The 15,635-nt window shown below is 45.8% G+C and overlaps 2 pseudogenes; one reads left to right on the top strand and one right to left on the bottom strand.

Moving 5' to 3' along the window:
* The window catches only part of LOC120238786, a 38,445-nt pseudogene that overhangs the window by 13,186 nt on the left and 9,624 nt on the right, over positions 1-15,635 (bottom strand).
* LOC120238790 lies at positions 3,586-3,672 on the top strand (annotated as a pseudogene).

The raw sequence follows: 15,635 nt of genomic DNA, 5'->3' as shown, positions 1-15,635 counted from the left end.
TAGTATATGTTCACATTTTGCCCATAACTAAATATGCATATATTTATAAAATTGTCAAAATGTTTTATGAATTAGGGCACATGATGAAAATCATTCGAAAACCCCTAATTTAGATGATTGAAGGCAAATAAAACATTGTGTTTGCATAGCCTGGCAGCCACTCAACATATTTTAGCTTTTGGGTTCTTCCTCTTGGCCTTTAGATTAGCAGAAAGGTCAGTACTTTGTAAAAGCAGGGTTACTAGGATTCCTCACCTTAATTAATCTCTCTTTCCCCTATATTCTGATCGTATATTATGCCTTTGGTAACACATTTCTCATTTTTTTTTCTCAATCAAGTTGTGTATGTAGATATCACATAAGACTGAGTCTTACTCAGCTCTGTATACTTAGCAGCTACGAGGGTGCTTTGTATGTGGCGGGTGCCCCCTCCTCACATACCGAGTAGAATGGACTTGCTGGAGTTTTAGGACCTCTCCTTCAGGGAGGAAGGTGGTGGCAGGAGGGCTGATTAGCCTTGGAGGAGAGAAGGGAGAAGGGAGCATGCTCCGGTGTCTGTTCCTCTGACCAACAGCTCTTGCTGTCACGTCCCCTATGTCTTCCAGGCCAACTCCGAGGGCCAGGATCATAAGGCAGAGGAAGAGACTAGGCCCTTAATCCAAAAGACAGTAAATATCTACTTTTCACTTTTAGCACAGGTGCTGATGTCCCTGATCCCATAGCTCATGGCAAATGGGAATAGGTAGATTATCAGTCATGACACGAGTCACTGACTGAATAAAACTTTGGGCCAATTAATTCTCGGTTTCCTCATCTGTAGAGGGGTGGAGTTGTTTTAGTAAGTTCTTGGGCACCCTGTAGCCTAAAAATGTACTTCTTCAAACCCCTGAGATATGGTTCTGTGTGGGTGGTCATGACGGTGAAATAAAAGCAGTGATCCTGATTCATGGTCAAGGCACAGTACTGTCCTGCAGGCTTGTGGCTTAATGAAAACCATTGAAAGTATAGATTATTCCCCAATGCCTAGCATAGTACCTGGCCCAACATAACTGCTGGAATATTTGTTGAGTGTGATCTAATAAAGAACACAGCTGGTCTTTGTTCCTGGTTCCTGGCACAGAGTTTCAAATATCCTTAGAATTTCCCATATGATAGTAGAGTCTTTTATTATCATAAGGGCACCTTTGACCTTACCTGAGTTTATGCTAATGAGGTGACTCTTGATGGGCTTACATAGCTTCAAGGCAGGAGGGACTGGCTATGTCTGCAACACCGAGACACAGTTATGATTAGAGTACTGGAACCTTCTTTCAACCCCACCCCCTGACCTCTAAGGAGAGGAGCAGGGCTGGAGATGGAGTTCGTTCACGTAGTCCGTGATTTAATCAGCAGTGCTAGTGTAATGAAACCCCAAATAAAAACCGAAAACCAGCACTCAGGAGAGCTTCCTGGTGGGTGAAGAGAAGGATATGCTCAGAGGGTCACACGCCTAGAGAGCCTTTCCCCCAAGAACTTACCCTGTATTCCTCCAGTGTGTGGCAGTTTGAGAACTGTAGCCTTCAGTCATTCGAGTGAATTGTCAGCCCTGAAGAGGGTGTGGGTCAAGGGAACCCCTGAACTTGTAGCCAAGCCGCACAGAAGTGAAGGTATCTGGGGATACCTTGCAACTGGTATCTGAAGTAAGGGCCATCTTGGGGACCTCGTGGGATCTGGTACTACACATACTTAGTGTCAGAATGAAAGCACTTTGCCCTTAACTTCTGCAGTCTGTGCTAACTCGGGGTAATGTGTGTCAGGATTGAATCAAATAGTAGGACACCCAGTTAGTATCAGAGAACTGGTGTTGGAACATAGTAAATATTTGCATCAGTGATAATAATGACGTCAATGAGCACTTACTCTGTTCCAGGCACTGTTCTGAGTGCTTTACGTTTACTACGTCACATGCCCCCGTACGACAAAATTATGATCCATAAGACATTATCATCTCCCATTTACATGTATAGGAAACTGAGGCATAGACGTAGTAAGTAATTTCAGTGTTATGCAGATGGTAAATAGCAAAATTGAGATTTAAACCCAAGCAGTTTGGCTTCAGAGCCCGCATCCTAAACCACTACCCCCAGGGTCTCACTGTTCAGCGCTTTCTACTCCCTCAGGCAGCCAGCTCATGCACAACTAAGAGAGTCAGACTTGAAGATGTCGGGCATATCTGATGGCAGATATTCAGAAATGTGGAAAGGATTTCTTTTAAGACACTTCATAAAAGAGGCTGTGATGTAGTTGCCAGTTCCCTGAGAATTGAAATGATGCCACATGCCTCATCTCAACTCAGATATTAAGTGTGAAATTCCTCAGACCCTATTAATCAAAGCAATCACCGGAATCAATATTCATTAAACAGCCATGTGCATGAACAAAAGTTAATCACGAAGAAGGCATAGACACTGCTCCCTCGTTGCTCTCCCCAAAAGGAAAGAGAACACTAATGGAGAAAAACCTTCCTTCCTGTCTTGGGGAAATAGAGGGTAGGAGAGAGTCCCGCTTATCCGGATGGATTCGAAGCACTCCACATCTGCCCTGTGCACTCCTCATATCTCTTCATATGTAAAGTATTTTCTATTTGGAGGACAGAGCACGACTAGATTAATAGCAGGGCCGGTGACCCCTATCTGTAAAGGGCCTTGGCCTCTCATAAAAATACTTAATAGAGTTCTTTCCCTTTAATTGCATGCCACAATCTTCGGGGGCCCATCCATCTCTACGGCTGCTCCCGGCACTGGCCTCCCTTTGTATTGTGCTTCTGCCTCAGTGTGGAATCAGCTGATGGGGCCAGGGGTCCCAAGGCAGTACACCATCTGGTCAAGGTCATGGGTGGCAGATTACCAATTAGGAAGCATGGCAGGGAGGATGTTGCATGGCTTGGGGCCAGGAATAGATGGTGGATCAGCCATCAGTTCGGGAACCGGTGTAGGGATTGCAACAGATTAATACACAAATCTCTGCTCCCAGGGGATCCTGCATGAAATCTTAGATTTGGTCACTAGGAGCTTTTGGAGGTAGATAATGAAGCAACTTTATTAAAAGATGAGCATGCACTTAGAGCAGTGAGTCTCCAGTTTTACTGCACAAATGAATCACCTGGGTGTTTTGTTAAAATGGAGATTCAGTGGGTCTGAGATGGGCCTGAGATTTTGCATTTATAAAACACCAGGGATGCCCGTGCTGCTGGGTCATGGATCACTCTTTGAACAGCAGGGTCTTAGAATACGTCTTAGAATACGTCTTACCTGCCTCTGTCCTCTCTTCAGAATACTTCTCCTGCAGTAATCGACCTCATTGGTGTGGTAGACATGCCTTCTACCCAATCCCTGCATTACATGAGGTCCCTCTTACATGTTACTGGTGAATAAGATAGGCCTTGTTTCTACACTTTATCTTTCTTTTACTTTATATTTTCATTTTAATTGTACAAATACTGTGTGAATATATCTGGAATATTTTAGCCAACTCAAACATTATTATTTAATCTGTGAACCCTTCCGTGTCTCTAACACAAGTACCCTTTTAAGACTAACGACCATGAAGACTATACTTCCAGGGTTCATTTCTATACTTTGTTACTAGAGAAGTTTCTCTGAACGTGAAGGCTAACAACCACGATACCATTGTTATTCTCAATGAAGTCAATAATAATTGTTTAACATCATCTAATATCTAATTCGTGTTTAATTTCAGATAATTTTCCCCCATATGTCCTTTTACGGTTTGAGTAAAGATCTCTACAGAATTACCTTTGGTTGGTTTGTATCTTAAATTTCGATTTCTCTTCATCTCTAACAGCTCTTATTACTAATTAATATTAGTAGTATTATTATTTTGGAATTCATCCCACTTATTTACTGAAGAGACCAGATTAGTTGCAGGCACAACTTCTTGCATTCTGAATCTGTCTGATTGCATCCTCTTGGTGTTATTTAACCTGTTCCTTTAACCCCTGTAGTTCCTGTTATTGGGTAGTTAAATCTGACTTAATTAGATTCAGTGCCCTTCTTTTTTCCCCAGTTATACTCCATAAGTGGTGCTATATGCTTTCTACTCTGTCACGTTGGGAGGAACATATGACAGATTTTTCGAGATGTTAAGATTCATTGACCACTGGGTTCAGATGATGTTAACTTGACTGTTGTGAAGTCCACTGTCAACCTTTTGTGTCTGATGTTAGCCACCGTTGATAACACTTGTCTGCACTCTTAGTATATGTGCTGCCGAAGCGAGCACTTGTCTGCACTCTTAAAAGTGCTCCTGTAGCGCTCTGTGCTTCTCTGTCACACCACTTAATCAGTTTTCTCTGCTTTATGGTGAATTCCTTCAAAGCAGAATCATGTCTCTCTCTTTAGAGCCTGGCATATGGGTACTCAATAAATACTGACTGAGTGAATTCTGCCTCTAACATCTCCTGAGATCAGCGGACGCCTGCCAGAGATTGGCTCACAGGTCACATCCTATCTAGAGGTATACAGCACTTTTAGAGGCTTGGTAATATCAAAGGCATTCCTTCTAGCAAGGCTGCCACTTTTGAGTTCAATGTCATGTCAGAGACAAGCAAGGTATTTAAGACATTACTGGAGTTCTCAGTCCCCTGGTGCCACAGAGGAGATAAGGAGAGAAAAGGAAGAGCCTTTCTCAGTCTTTGAGTCAAGGAAACAGACCTCGGATCAGACACATGGTCACAAGCAGAGACTTACTGAGGGGCACAGAGCAGTGCTTGCTGTGGGAGAGAAGCGAGAGATCTTCCAGCAATAGTTTCTAATGTGACCGTATGCTCGTTTGAACCATGATAACCTCTTCTCCGAGTGGAGGAGTCACTGGCGCTCTCATTGAACTTTGTTCTCCTTCTTCAGAACACCTTTGAATTCAACAGCCTCTGTGTGGAACAGTTCTTCCAAACTGTTCAACTTGGGCGGTGATAGATGACCTTCGAACTTCTTTAGTCCATTTGTGATGGGGAATAAGGGGCGGGGGCTTACTAGAACATCATCCTGGGGCAACTTCTTAGCTTTCCGAGACTGAAGGGGACACCACAGTATGTCCAGTAGGAGGAGCCCTTGTCAGTAAGGATGCCAGGCTATCTTAGGATGAAGAGGAGATGCTGAAAGAAGGTGGAAGATGGGCAGTGGTTCGACTTAGAATGTTCAACTTGCTGACGGTGCAAAAGCAGTATGCATTCAGTAGAAATTATACTTTGGGTTTTGGATTTTGATCTTCTCTTAGGTTAGGGATATGCAGGAGGCTGCTGGAGCTCTCAGCCCCGTGACCACGAGGGTGAGCAGCCAGTGCACCGATAGCCATTCTGTACCCACACGGCCAGTCTGTTTTCCACTTTCAGTACAGCAGTTAACAAGTTACACGAGATATTCTATACTTTATTATAAAATACACTTTGTGACAGGTGAATTTGCCCCACTGTAGGCTAATGTAAATGTTCTGAACATGTTTAAGTAGGCTAGGCTAAGCTATGATGTTCAGCAGGTACGTAGGTTAGGTGTATTCCATGCATTTTTTGACTTAATGTTATTTTCGCTTTACGGTGGGGTTTATCTCCATTTAAATCCCATTTGGGTCGAGGAAGATCTGTAATCTGCTGAGGGCCTGAAGTCACTCGCTGAAAGAAATATGTAAGATGAAAGGGGAAATGATAACTTTCCAGGTTCCTCCCATTACTCTCCCTCTCCCTCCCTCTCTCTCTGTCTCCCCCTCACTCTCTCTCTCCCTCACTCTCCTTTTCCCTCTCCCTCTCCCTCTCTCTCTCTCTCTGCCAGTGTGCATTTACACACTGATTCACAAGCCTGAACTTTACACGAGTGGTTCTCAACCGGGGATAATTTTGTCCCCCTACAGGGAACAGTTACCAATGTTGGTGACATTTTTGGTGATGAGGACTGTGGAGTTGCTCCTTGCATCTGAAGAGTACGGGCTGGGGACAGCACCAAGCGTGCTGCCGTGCACAGGACAGCCCCACGGCAAAGTATTATCGCTTCCAAAATGTCAGTAGTGCTGAGGTTGAGAAGCCCCGCCTTAACGTAGTCGTTTGTCTGTTCACCAATTGTCACTTGCAGTGCTACCAACTCTCAGACTCTGCAGTTTAGTGTCTTCCAACCCAATTCCTAAATTCCCACTCTCAAATTCCCTGGACTCTTTCCTCAGAGTTATCTAAGGAACAGTTCTGGTATCTTCAAAGTCAGAGGTCCCAGAATGTGTGTCTGACTATAAATCTCTGCCCCCATCCCCATCCCAGAGCACTGTATTCCTTTTTTTTTTAATTCTGCTTTTCATACCTTATATTGTTTTAAGAAAAAGAGAACAGAAATATATGGGGCAACTAATGAAACAAGTGGCTCCGTCACTTAAGCGTCCGACTTTGGCTCAGGTCATGACCTTGTGGTCCATGAGGTTGAGCCCCGCATCGGGCTCTGTGCTGACAGCTCAGAGCCTGGAGCCTGCTTCGGGTTCTGTGTCTCCCTCTCTCTGCCCCTTACACACACACTCTCTCTCTCAAAAATAAATAAGCATTAAAAAAAGAAAAAAGAAAATATCTCTGGTTAAAATATATACTCTCCTGAATACTCCCTACATTCCCCATATCAGAGTTAAGGAAGGTCCCCCTAAGGTCCAATAAACCAGGGCCTTTGTGGGGGGCACTTGCATTCAAAATTAAGAGATTCATACTTGACAGGAAAGGCTAGTATTTTTTAGCCTTTACTGAATCAAAAAGCAAAAAGCTACAGCATCTCTAGCATCACTGAGTCACCTTAAACATTCTGATGAAGGTAGTGGAAGACCCAAGTGACAGAGTGGAAACTTTAACTGTGGAAACTCTCAAGTTTCTAGCTCTTTTCCTTTAAATAAAGGGTCTAGGATCCCTTCAGCTTCAGACTTGGAGTCATTGCCGACTCTTAGGAACAGAGGGCTAGACTGAAAGTAGTCAAAAGAAACACAAGCTAAGAGGGCAGGACCAGTTGGAAATAGCTTCTAAGCAGAATTCAGTGGAAAGGGAGATGGCAGCAGAAGGCATACTTTTCCTCCTTTATGTCCTTCTCTGAAGATTGTTATCTTTTCTTATTCAGGATGCTGGTCATATATGCAATGTTAGGTCTTGAAGACACCTTGGCCTGCAGTGGGGTGCAGCCTATCTCCTGACTCAGCCTCCACCCTCACCTCCTAGTATGTTTCCTGTACTGAGAAGGCTGGAGAAATTCCTAACCTCCCCTCAGCAGCTGGGGTCTTGCATGCACTTACGTGCACGAGCAGGATTTGAATTGTGGAAGTGAGGGAGGGGCCGTCTTCTTGCTCCGTTGGTTGGTCATTGTTTCTTAGCGAGGTCAAGGACAGAGGGCAGTCCTGCAGCAGTGTCATTCCCTAGCTTCCTGATGCAGAGAGGCTGTTTGGAGGAAGTAGCAGAGGATGGAGATCCTTGGTTAGCAGGCATGGCAGTATGGACTTGAACTCTACAGTGCTAGTGCGGGCTTTCCAGAAGCCAGCCTAGAATCTAGTCCTCTAGCCCTTCCAATAACTTGCTACCACTTCATTTCCTGTATTACACGCCTTTTTGCTTACAATACCCATATTTCTGCTTCCCACACTGAGCCCTGCCTCATACAAGGTCATAAACAGGTGGAGAACCTCCTCTCTTGCTTGCCACTGACCCCAGTGCAGCACTGAGGGCCCCAGTGTACTGGAGAGTGGGAGATAAGGAAGAGGACGCTAAACCAGGACGTGGCGGGGCCTGGGGAGATGCAGGGTGGCTTTAGAGATGCGGACAAGGCTGTCTTCTGAAAAGTCATTAGTTTAACTGAAATATTGTAAAAAATGTTCCTTGTGCCTCGGCTTGGAGTTGAAGCCAAGAATGGGTTCAGACTGCAAGTTGAGCAGAAATGCCTGCTGGTCCAGATCCTTCTCTGGATAAATGCAGAGAGGAGGTAGACACCACGTTCTATCAACAAACCGACCAAGTGGTAAAGTAAGGAGGAAGGTTGCACACAGAAAGCTTGTATTCACATACACGCGAACCTCCGATTTCCTGGCTGTAGATCATACCCATTGCTGAGAAGCTTAATTTATCTGTTGTATCACAGCATGCTGTTCGAATAACCTATGAATTTATACCGCAGTGATGTATTCCATTTCTAGGGCACGCTGTAGATCCTCACATCTGTTGTTCCGGGCAACTTCCGCTTTACAGAATCTGGAAATTGCCAGCAGTGATGCATCCAATTTTGACACCACGAGCTGGCAAAGGACACAAACTGGAGGGGCAGAAGGAGGATGTTAGGCTTTTTTCAAAAGCTGAAAATGCAAAGGTAAAATGCGTTGTTGGCTAATGGAGGTCAGACCCAGAGCGAGCTCCGAGAGGCCACAGGGAGGGCAGCAGACGACCCTGGAATCTGCAGAAGCTGGGAAATACCTTCCCAGCTTTCCACGTGCTCTTGTCCCCTCCACAGTACACAGCGCACTCCGCTTCGGTGGTTTTCCAGGACCTGACTCTAAAGCTTCCTGCTCTGGGGTGAAATAGTGGGTTTGGGCTGTGTGCTTTCCCAGCTGCCTCTTATGCTGTCACCCCTTGGTGTGGTGTGTCAGGGATACCCCGTCCAGCCGCAGGCTCTGTGATTTGTTAGAGGGACCCACGGCATTCAGGAAGCTCATATACTCGGGGTTGGGGTTTATGACAGTAAAAGGATACAGATCAAAATCAGCAAAGGAAAAAGGCAGATGGAGCAAAGTCCAGGAGAAACCGGGTGTGAGCTTCCGGATGTCCACTCCCAGCGGAGCTGATGGGGTGGCAGGGATGTGATGGAGCTGATGGGGACATGCTGAATTCTTCTGGTGGCAGTGTGTGAGAGCATATGTGGAGGGTTGCCAGCCAAGGAAGTTCACCCAAGCCTCGGGCTCCAGGGTTCTGACTGGGGGGGTGGGGAGGCGGAGTCTGGTGTGCAGGCGTGCCGTGCTGCGTGGCTGACCTCAGCTACCCAGACTCCATCCCCAGAGCAAGCCAGGTGTTCACCACAAATCACATGGTTGGCACAAACTGTCTGCCCCAACTGGTAACATATGGCTCAAGGCTTCAGGCATACAGAAATATTCTTATCAGGCAGAATATTCCAGAGACCCCAGAGCTCATCTCCCGGGAGCTGGCCAAGGGCCATTCCTAAATCAGGTCTTTCTTGGGAATGTGCAGATTTGAGAGACTCAGACCTCCGGAACTAACCTTTTCCTGAATGTGGAGAGGGTTACACCCTCCCTAGGCTGGCGGCCTCGGGACTGAAGCCTCACTCCATAGATACTTAGCACCTCCTCCCGCCAAAGCAGTGGCTTGGTATCCACACAGGCTGTGTGCATTGGGCATAAGGATTGACCAGGATCCACACTACCTGCAGAGAGCCGTTTAGGGCAGAAAACCTGCTGGTGGAGGAAGCTGAGGACGAGTCACCCTCAGGTGCGTCCCGGCTCCCATCCAGAATGCCTTACTAGAAGTCCCTGTGTTACCTGTGAACATTTTTCAGATCTTCTTCCCACTCCTCAGCATCTCTGTCATCCCATATGCATCCCAGCAGCCTCCTCCCTCACCTTCGGACCCCCCATCTCTTCCCCACTGCAGCCTGAGGAAGCTTTATCAAATGTAAGTCTGCCCTTCAGTGCTCCCCATGGCTTGACTCTGAGGGGGGCATTCTCTCCCCTACTCTTCGGCCCCCTCTGCCTCTCATCGCTGCCTTTGGCAACCCAGGGCGCCTCTGGTGCTTGGCGCAGAGTTCACCACCTGTGCCTTTGCACCGGCCCCACTGTTTGGAACACTGTTGTCTTCTCACTTCCTCACCTGAACCCAACCACCTCTCTCTTCCCTCCAAACAGAGCCCACGTATCACCTCTGAAAGTTGTCTTCAGTTCCCTCTTCACCCCCACAAGCCAGGTGGCTGCCTTCTCCTGTTTGCCTGTCTGCCTCTCCTTCTAGACTGTTCTCACTGAGGGCAAAGATGGTATCTTATTTTTTATTCTAACTACCCAACACAGTGCCTACCACATAGTAGGTGCTCAGTAGTTGCAAAGTGTGTGAATAAGTGAATGAATGGATGTGAGAATGAACCCAGCTTGAGCCCGACACACCCTGCCTGCCTTGTGAGCCGTGGATCTTCCATGCAGGCAGTTTCATGCACCAGCCGAAAGCACTGACTGGCGTGCGGTCTCACTGCTGCCGCTTAGTAGCCTGTGAGCTCGGGCTGGTTACCTACTCCCTCTGAGTCTGTTTCATTATAGTAAAGCAGTATAGTAATATTTTGAACATTAAAGGACACGAGGCCCATGAAGCGCCCCACACAGGGCCTGCCACAGTTAGCGCCTCTTATTGCTCCCAATTCATTTGCCTCCGCCTGCCCTCTAGTCTTCCACCTGGACCAAGTGGAAGAGCCCCCATTGCCATAACTGGCCTGAATTTCTGGGTCTCACAGTCAGTGGGTGGGAAAGTGCCTCATTTTCCTGAGATTGGTGTGTTGGTGGACAGGTAGAGGAGCTAAGTCCCAAGACTGCTGACATTGCTTACCTGTAGCCTTTCCTTCTAGAGCTCCTGGTCACCGGTGCCCTTGATTCCAGCAGCTAATCCACCTCCGGGTCCTCTGAGTCTGCCCTCTCTAATGCCTGCTGTCATTGCTGCTGCCGGTAGGTGCAAGCTCAGGCCCTTCCCCCAGAACCCTAGTCCACTGAACTCATGTCCTCTCCTACTGCGTCTCCCCAACCTTCTGCCCCTGACCCATCCCCAAACTGCTGTCCCAGTTCACCATCCTCAGGGGGTCATCATGAAGGCTATGGAGGTCAGTGCGGTGCCGTGTTTAGCAGGATGCCTGGATCACAGGGAGCACTCCATAAAGGGTCACTGCTGTTAGACTGGATACGGTCACTCCTCTGCTTAAAAGCCTCCACTGGTTCCCTACTGTTCACACAATGAGGTCCACATTCCTGAGCACAGCATTCAAGGCCCTCAGTGATCAGAACTCCCACCCACCCTAACCCTTGCCAGCTCTGTCCTTGTCTTCCACCACTGCTGCCCGATGGAATACCTCTTCCTGTTTTGCCTGTTGAAACCTGCCTGCGGAGGCCCCGTGCAGATACAATTTCCATGAAGCATTTCCTGATTCACTTGGTTATAATTAACCATCTTTCCTTTTGGATTCCCATAGGGTGTAATTTATATTTCCATATACTCCTTTTGGACCTGTGTTTGCTTTGGTTAATCTGTTACCAGATTTCTTACCTCCATTCACCTAGAGAATAAACCCACAGTACAAACAAATGTTAGCTGAATTGTTGAAAATAGGAGACATTGGCACCAGGCAGTAGAAGACACCTGGGTGGGGACAGGGCACGCGTGGGAAACAGCTGCAGAGAGGCTGGTGGACTTGAATGAGAGAAGGTGCGTGAGGGCAGTATGCCAGGGAAGCCTGTCAGGGCGACCGTGCTGGCTCTCCAGGCAGCAGAGGTACTTGGCAGGGGTCCCAGGAAGGCATCTCCTCCTTGGGGAAGGTGTGGACTTCATCTGAGTGGAGACAGATTAAAGATTAGCCGGCTCCACCACTTCGCGGGCCATGATGCCTCAGAGACACAAGATGGAGGAGGTAGCATGGTAGCCTCCCCTCCTCTCACCAGTGGGTAACAGAGTTGAACACAGGCTGCAGCCCCACAGTTGGCCGGCAGGCGAAGGAGAGAGTGAGAAGGAGGGAAGCCCCTACCTGTGCATCCAATGTGGGGGCGTGTGGCTTGGAAGGGAGTCACCTGGGCCTGGGACACGCAAGAGAGCCTAGGTCTTGGGGCAAAGGAAAATGTGTCCAACTCCTCCTCTGTCACAGTTCCGTCCCAGACACACAGCCACTCCCCTCCTGCTGGCCTTCCCTGTTAGTCCCTTCTCTCTTCTTCTTCCTCGCGTGTCTGACTCACCTTCCGCCACCTTGTGTGTGGTGATTGTCCCAGTGCACACACAGCAGCTTCCTTGTTCCAGGCTAACATGGACATGACAAGCATAACTTATTTTCCTAGAGGGAGTGTGTGGTAATGCCTGATGACAAGTACTAGGAAAGCCACCTGGGTGGGTGTTTTCTGTCACACAGGATCTGGGAACGAAGGATTTGAGACTCGACTGTCCAGATCCTGTGTCTACACGCCACCATCACATTTGGGGTGGAAATGCAAAAGGTACCATTTTGTGACTTTGGCTTTGGCCAACCTCCATAGGAAATCATCACTGTTTTTACTTAATTAGCTTTTGATGGACCACTTTTCTAGAGAGCTAACACATCAGGTGCCCCATGAGGCCCGGTGTGTGTGTGGGGCGGGGGGGGGGGGGGGGGGGGGGGGGTAGGCGCGTTTGTATCGCAAAATGTTTCTCTGTTCATGAAAGAGGGCTATCCAGCAGCACTCTCCAGCCTTCTTTGCTTTGATTCCATAATCACCAAGCGCATCTTATATGATACTTCTTTATCTTGTAGGCTCACCACGGGAGATCGGTGGCCAGCAGACCTGAGAATCCAGCCTACTCAATAATCATATTTCTCACGGTAAATCTAGAACTTGGAATGTGCCTTGGGAGAGAAAGGAGGGAAACGACAGAAGACTGGAGACAAGACTCCATACTCTGTCTCGTGTTCCCTGACCCCACCCTCTACCCATCAGTTCACATATTCTTACCTAAATGAATAAATGGAGAGCCCTAAAGAGTAAACATGAAAGGCATAAAAGAGCAACCCATTGGCCAGACAGGAGCAGGTGGAATGGGGAGAAGCTTTCCTGAAAAGTCACGGAAGGATTCGAGCCTGGTTGTTGATGGAGCCTGAGGCTTTTTGAGTCCCTACCTGGGGGAACCTCATCTCTTACTCCATCGTCTACTTCCCCAAACCACTGCCTGTGATTGTAGATTGAACTCAGCCAACCCACTTCAGTAATTTATAGTCTGCGTACTGTTCCCTAGTATGCATGAGTAAGCAAATCAATTAACCCCTGGATTTTAGTAAAAAGAAAAGGAGCCCCTCTTTGGGGCACAAGGATCAGATGGAAAACACAGGAAGCCGGCTATGATCTAGTTGCTGTTCCTCACCCTCAGTGTGGCATGTGCTGCCATGGTTGTTGCCCGTGAATTGGTGAGCAGCTTTCTGTCTTTGCTGAGCAGGGGGAAAACCTCCAAAATAGAGCTGAGTCTGTAGGTATCTGCCTGAAGAAAGGAAAGCAACAACCCAGGTTTGAGGACAGAGCTCAAATTGTTTAGGATGTTTTCCTTTCCATAGCTGTCCATTAAATATTCCTGTTCCCATCATCCTCCAAATCATCAGAGAGTTGGTGTTAGACCTTCCCTGCTAACTCCTGTTAAGGTGGACAGTGCCTTAGCTCTGTACACCTTCTTGAGCCTCCTGCCCTCCTACATCCTAGTAACATAACTGTGTTTTAACTTCTCCAACTTCAGTAAGAAGATGGAAACCCCTTTGTATTGTTAAGTCAATTCTGATCTCTTACTTCATTAAGGCTAATAAAATCCTTCCAGTTCTTTCTGCTCCTCCACCCCGTTCTCTCCCACAACCACAATCAGCCATGCTGTTTCTTTTGCATTTCCAAAACTGATAACATTCTGTTTTGTAACAATTATGATGTCTGCCATCATTTGTCTATAGCTTTATTCTATAAGGTAAAAGCCAATAAACCAAACAGACCTGAATCCGTGAAAAAAATATATGTTCTTGAACAGGAAGGCACAACATCATAAAGATCTTTTCTTTCCAAGTTAGTTTATAAATTTAATGTAACAATAAAAATACCATCAGACTTTTTTATACAGAGCTAGATAAATTGATTATAAAGTCCACTTCGAGGGAAAAAAGCAATAGTAGTTAGAAAACCCAAGAAGAGCAGTGGGGCCAGAATGAGGGCCTAAATCTACTAGATATTAAAAGCACATCACAAAGCTTCTTTAAGCCCTAATAAAAACAGGATGGTATTTGCCCATGAATAGACAGGACAATGAAAAAAGATTGTATAAAATACAGTAATACTCAATTGCATATGGAAATTTAGTATATGAGTAAGGGAAAATTCTCTTATTAGGGGCATGCACATTTAAGATTATGTCTTCTCAGTAAATTAACCTTCTTAACTTTATGAAGTATCCCTTTTTATCTCTGGTAATACTTCTTGTCTTAAATTGTACTCTGTGTGATATTAATATAGTCACATCAGATTTCTTGTGGTCGCTGTTTGCATAGTATATCTTTTTCCATCCTTTTGCTTTTAACCTTTTGGGACCTTGAATTTAAAGTGCATCTCTCTTTGAACTTGTCATTATTTGAGCTAGGAGGGGGTTGGGGTTGGCTCAATTTCAGATATTTTCACCTTTAAATTCTGTTCTGGTAAGTTTCCAGAATGAGGTCGTTGCAAAAATGCACAGAACTGGATGATTCCTCTGCCTACCAGCCTCTCCTTCACTGGAAAAACTTGGGGGAAAAAATCCCACTTCCAGGAATCTGGAAGAAATACCAATGGCATATGCACAAGATCATACATTTACTATATAAAAAACTAAAAGCAACCTTGATGTCCATCAATAGGGGACTGTCATATAAACTACAAACACCTGTGCAGAAGAATATTGTGCAGCTAGAAAATGGCATTACCTATGAGTCGAATAATTGAGTTATATGCTGTTAAGTGTGTTTATCTTTTAAAGAAACCAACAAGGTCAAGTCCACGAAAATACTGGCACATGAATGTTCACGGCAGCTTTTTGTGATAGCCAAATGGCAAATAGCCAAAATACAGCTATTTTGTAATAGCCAAAATCTGGACACAACCCAAATATCCACAAGTAGGTGAATGAGTAAATAATGTGATTTGTCCGTTCACATTGGAATACTTTAGAATCCATTCACAAAAGGAATACTACTCAGCAATAAAAAGCAACAAACTACTTACTGATAGTAACAACCACCTGGACGAGTGGTTAAAATCACTGTGCATGGTGAAAGAAGCCAATAAACAAAAATACATATTATTCCATTTATATAAAATTCTAGAAAATGAAATATGATCTATAGTGACTGGAAGTGAATCAGAAATTGGCTGGGGACAAGCCAATGAATGGATAAATGACACAGAGGCGCAGGGACCCTTATGAGAGCAGTAGATGTGTTTGTTACCTTGACTATGGTGCATACATATATAAACATGGATAAAAGTTTGCATTTTAGGGGCACCTGAGTGGCTTAGCTGAGCTTACAACTCTAGATTTCCACTCAGGTCATGATCCCAGGATCGTGGGGTCAGGCCCTACATCAGGGCTTAAGATTTTCTCTCTCTCTCTCTCTCTCTCCCCTCTTCCCTCCCTCCCTCTGCCCTTCTCCCCGACTCATGCTTTCTCTTTCAAATAAAAAAATTTTTTAAGTAAACTTTTCCAGTTTATTATTATCTTCCAACTATACCCTTAAAAATGTTTTCAAAAGGAATGTGAATATTTCTATGTTTTCCTAGGAAGAGATTTCCAGGATACATTAAGTGAAAACACAATATGAAAAGAAGTACACATAGTATACCACCATTTAAGAAATTGAAAGATA

The sequence above is a fragment of the Hyaena hyaena genome, unplaced genomic scaffold, assembly GCF_003009895.1.
Source record: "Hyaena hyaena isolate Hyena2069 unplaced genomic scaffold, ASM300989v1 scaffold_217, whole genome shotgun sequence".
Taxonomy (NCBI): Eukaryota; Metazoa; Chordata; class Mammalia; order Carnivora; family Hyaenidae; genus Hyaena; species Hyaena hyaena.
The sequence above is the reverse complement of the archived record's forward strand: the minus strand, read 5'-3'. Positions and strand labels throughout refer to the sequence as shown.